We start from the raw sequence: 5,848 nt of genomic DNA, 5'->3' as shown, positions 1-5,848 counted from the left end.
ATGACCTAGTAATTCTACTCCTATGTATAAACCTAAGAGAAGCTTGTGCACATGCATACCAAAAGCCATACATAAGACTGTTTACGTAAGTATTATTCTTAATTTCTAAGGTCTGGAAAGAGTCCAATATCAACTAACAGTAAATTGGAGAAATAAATTACAGTATATTTATACTATGAAATATCAAACAACAAGGAAAATTAATGAATTACTACTACATAAAGCAACTGGGTGAATTTAATAAATGCATTTTTTTCTAAAGACTCCAGATACAAAGGGATATATACTGTGTGATCTTTTTTATATAAATTTAAGAAAACAGAAAAACCGAATCTGGTGGCTCAAGTTAAATTACTTTTGAGGAAGAAGAACGGTAGTGACTAGGAGGGGGCACAAGGAGGTACTCTGGGTTTCTGCAAATATTCTATTTCTTAACTTGGTTGCAAGTCTGTGCTTACTTTGTAATAGCTCATCAAGCTGTATCCTTTACTTTATATACCTTTGGTTTACACTTTAATGAAAATTTTTTATTGAAAAATTGTTTGCACTAAATTAAATGGGAATAGCAAAAAAAAAAAAAAAAAAAGAGAGAGAGAGAATAAAGATTGACTCTCCCTGCCCCCCACTGATAAATTATAATCCTTCTTTCCATGGTTATTTAGGAATATGAAGAGATAGAAATGGCCACCTGAGAATATCAGTTTCCAATGTACAGAACTATTGTTGTGACTCCCATTGAAAATATGCCACTTGGAACACCAGAAGTCACAAAGACAAGAAGCAAACACCTTACCTTTGGCATAATGGATCAGTCCAAGCTTTACACCTGGATTTACTAGAACCAAGCACTCTGGCTCTGAAAGGAACAGTCCCTTCTACAGAGCAATTGACTCTCACATGCATTGTTACTGGGAATGTACCGTCATACAGCCCCTTTGAAAAACAGTTTGTTAATGTTCTATAAACTTAAGCACTCATCAATAGAGTCAGAAAAAAAGTGTCGTATTTCTTATTCCAAGCTTATTAAAACTCATAGCTTATTAGAACTCATAGCTCATTAAAGCTCATAGCTTATTAAAGCTCATAGCTTATTGAATATTATTCAGCAACAAAAGGAATGTATTGCTGGTATATGCAACAGGAATGGCTGAAGATCTTACAAACATCAGATTTGGAAAAGAAGCCAGATCCAAAGCAAAAACCTATTGTATATTTTCATTCATATTTGTTGTAAATATAGACCAAAGTAAGCTCTGGTCATTGAGTTTAGAATATGATTGTCTCTGGTGGGAAGCAGGGATTGACTGGAAAGCTCCTGGCATGAGAATGTGATGGGGCTGTGGGAATGTTCTACATCTCCTTTCGGGTGATGATTACATGATAATTGTTAAAACTCAATGACATGGAGGTCTATGGCCTATGCATTTTTATTGCATGTATTTTAAACTGGAGAAAACTGAACAGGAGATAAGACAGGAGTAGCTGGAAAAGTAGGAACCATCTTAAGAAATACTGTGAAGCTGACTGCTAGGTTGGCAGGGAGAAAACCTGGAGGGTAATGGAATCCCCAGTGCAGAACCAAAAGGAATCAAGATTTTTTGACACCGGGAACCTACAGATTTGGGAGTCAAAGTGAGGTTAAAGACAGATATTTTGATAAAAATCTGTTGGAGAAGTTCCGTTAGTTCCTTGGGTCAGCTCCAACATGTTAGCATCTGGATGACTACTTCCACCAACTACTTCCACTCATCTTCCACTGGCAGATGAGCCTTTCTTGCTCCTATATTCCAGGCGAGAATTGGAGATTGCTAAAATTAGGTGATGAGGTCGAATTGTAGATATGAAAGTGCAAGGAAGAAAGGAATTCTGACAATCTGGAGACGGTAGCTTGGCTCACGTTCTAATTTGGAATGTGAAAACTGAGTTTCTGCTTGTTTTCTTCAGCTGCATCACAATCTTATCCTAGGCAGACTGATTGGAATGGCTAGAATTTTTTTTTAAAGTTGCATATTAAAAGACAAGAAACATGAACACACAAATAATTTGTAGAAAATATTGCTCCTAGTGTACTCCTGTTTCTGTTCAGCTGGAGTGCAGTGGTGTGATCTCACCTCACTGCAACCTCCACCTCCCGGGTTCAACCTACTCTCCTGACTCAGATTCCCAAGTAGCTGGGACTACAGATGCATGCCACCACACCTGGCTAATTTTGTATTTTTCACCATGTTGACCAGGATGCTCTCAATCTCTTGACTTCGTGATCCGCCAAACTCAACCTCCCAAAGTGCTGGTGTTACAAGCATGAGCCACCATGCCTGACTTCTTGGCTCATTTTTATATCGTCAGAACTTTTCACTTTTTCTAATTGAAATTAAGAAAAATGTCTCGCTCTATTTTATCAATGACTAGTGATCTTGTACATTTCATATTTATTGGGCAGTTGAATTTCCTTTTTTTCAAGTTGCCTTTTCTAAGGCTTCGACCCCTTCTTTTGGGTGACTCATTGTTTTTATTGATCTGTGGAAGTTTTCAGTACACTTATTCATTGTCTATTTTACATATGACAAAACTCTTCTTCTATCCTGATCATGTCTCAATTTTTTATGTCATCATTACACTGGAATGACTTAAATATGTCAGACATTTTCATTGTTGTTTGTGCTTTTGGCTCTTTTTTAAGATATTTTTTTCCACCTTGAATTCATGAACACATTCTTCCGTATATTCTCAGATAGCCCTAAAGTTCTCTTTTAAACAATCAGTCCTTAATCCATCACTAATTTACTCTTCTAAGTAGTGTAAGGTAGAGCTCTATTTTTATTTCCCCCCTAATATCAATATCCCTTATTGAATTGTCAATTGCTTTTCATGGGATTGGTAAGCCACCTTTATTCAACATAGACTCCCCCATAGACAGTTGAATCTTGAACAAATGAAGTGCATGGGTCCACTTATACAGAGATTTTTTTTTCCCACAACCATCTTGGTAAATTTTTTGAAGAGTTAGAACAATTTGAAAAACTCCTGTATGCATCTTTTACTCTAGAAATATTGAAAAAAAATGAGGTATGTCATGAATGCATAAAATATTTATAGATATTAGTGTATTTTAACATTTACTACCTTAAGATATGTACAGTTCTAAGAGTTAAAGTTTATTGGAATTTTCACACACACACAAACCATACATAGTGTCATTTGAAGTTGAGATAAATGTAAACAAATGTAAAGATACAGTATGAAATCATAATTGCAAAAAAATTAACTATAGTACACACTATATTATTGTAAGAATTTTGTAGCCTCTTCCTTTTGCCACTGCAGTGAGCTCATGTTGTGAGTATCCTCTTAAAATGCTGTAGGATGCTAATCATATCTGCCTGAGCAATTTTTTCTCTCTAGTAAATTGTCTATCCCAGTAAAAAGTGATCTCTTGAATATTTTTCATGATGTTTAGGGCAACATCCTAAAGGTTGAATAATACTATGGGCCTATATGAAGTGCCACTAGTGATGCTGGAAATGTTTCCAAGAGGCAAAGGAAAGTTGAAATGCCTGATGTGTAATGTACATTGAGGTCTGCAGAGAGGCTACCAGCCATTTCAGACAGGCTATTCATCTTGTAAACGGTTATGTTTTCTCCTTATAATTTTCTTAAAAACATTTTCTTTTCTCTAGCTTTCTTTACTGTAAGAATACAGTATATATGTAACATACAAAATCTGTGTTAATCGACTGTTTATGATATCTGTAAGACTTCCAGTCAATGATAGGCAATTAGCAGTTCATTTTTGTGGGGAGTCAAAAGTATTTAAGTAGTTTCAACTGCACAGGGTTTCAGCATCCTGAATCCCCTCTTTTTCCAGGGCCAACTGTACATGCATCTGTGTCTGGTGTCAGTATACTGTGCTTAGATGTGCTGTTGATATCAACTCAAATATCACAGTTTTATAAGGAAGAAGTCATTTTTTGTTGTTTAAGGAATCATTTTGGAGATTGTCAAATATTTGACTCTAATGGTGTTAGATTCTAACAGTGCTAGCTCTACCACCTTGAACAAGTGACTTAATGTCTCCATGACTCAGTTCTGTCATCTAAAAATCAGAGGTATGGGTTTTCTTATAGGTCATAGTAAGAATTAAATAAGTTATTCTATGAGGAGTAAATTGAACAGTGTTTGCCATTTTATAATCGTCATGCATGTTAGCTATTTTAAATAATATTTTACTGTCAGAAATAAAGAAGGATCTCTGTTCATCAAAAGATATGAAAAACAGAAATGACAAACCAAGGAATGTGAACAATATTGTGTTACTCATACCCAGTAAAGGCTGATTCCATTACACATGCGAGGAAGAGCAAGTGCAGAGGACACCACCCAATAGAAAAATAGACCAAATACATAATAGGCATTTCATAAGTGAGAATATCCAAATGGCCAATAAACATGAAAAAACTACTCACTCTTATTTGTAATTAGGAAAACGAAAAAATTTTTTTCAAGTTTTAAGTCTCACTGTGTTACCCAGGCTGCTGTGTGGGGATGCAATCATAAGTAACACAGATCTTAATGCCCTCGCCTAACTGGCTAAAAACTAAAAAGTCTGATATTCGCCAAAGGTTTGCAAAAGTAAAGAGCATTGAGCACCCTCATACACAGCTATTTTGTGTAAATTGTTAAAAAAAAAAAAACTGTTGAAAACAATCAGGCATAATAAAGTTTGAATTCACATACAGTTGTCCCTTAACATCCTTCAGGTGGAGGGGATTTGGTCCTTAGTAACCCCTGAGGATTCTGAGGATTTTCAAGTCCATATATAAGATGGCTTGGTATGTGCACGTAACTTATACATACCTTCCCATACACTTTAATTCATCTCTAGATTACTTACATTATGATGAAAGAGCTATGTGAATAATTGCTTACTGTAATGTGTTTTATTTATTTTTATTTTTTTTCTTCTGAATAATTTCTTCCCACATTTGGCAGAATTCACTGATGCTGAACCCAGAGGTTACAGTGGGCTGCCTGTATTCTATGACAAGGGATCCATTCATAGATAAGGGGACACATGAGCTCCAGTATACATGTCCAAGCATGTTCTGAGCAACACTGTAAGAGGCCAAAGTGGAAACAACACAAGTGCCCATCAGCAGTACAAACATTTATTCCATTGAACACCTTACAGCAGGCAACAGCACCAAGTACAGCTACACGGAATGACATAGATGAGGGAAATAAAACTCATGATACATTAAAAGATTTTTTAAAAAATTCTATTTATATAAGGTTACAGAACATTTTCAAAAGAAGCAACATTTTAATTAATATTTAGAATTTTCCTGCAGAGGAGTTTCTGTCTCTTCTCTCCAATGTGTTAATTTATCTAATCATTTATTTACAACAGCACAAATTCATATTTATTTTATATTTTAGAATATAATATAGCAGTACTTTAGTTTGTTCCTTAAATTGTTCAAGATTTGGCCATTGGGAGCTGTTTTATTGGTTTTTGTACCACTCTAAAATTAGCCCACGAATACTTTTGTTTTCTTTCAATTTACCACATCCTTATTTTCCAGCAGTCCAAGATGCTCTCGGCCCTTTCTGTATATTTCCTTTCCAGAGGTAGAAACTGTATTTATTCATCAGTATTGCTAGGTTTTTCTTTCTTTAAAAGTGTTAGATTTCAGTTTTATTAATCACCCTTTTTTAAAAAAACATATTGCCCCTTTTATTTATTTATAATTCTATCCTTTTAATGTTTTATTTTCTTTTTTGTTTTGGTTTTGTTTTACTAATTGCTTGACTTCAACATAGAAAAGTAAGAGTTTTAGAATGTGGTTAT

Source organism: Callithrix jacchus, chromosome 10 (assembly GCF_049354715.1).
Source record: "Callithrix jacchus isolate 240 chromosome 10, calJac240_pri, whole genome shotgun sequence".
In the NCBI taxonomy this organism is placed as follows: Eukaryota; Metazoa; Chordata; class Mammalia; order Primates; family Cebidae; genus Callithrix; species Callithrix jacchus.
The sequence above is the reverse complement of the archived record's forward strand: the minus strand, read 5'-3'. Positions refer to the sequence as shown.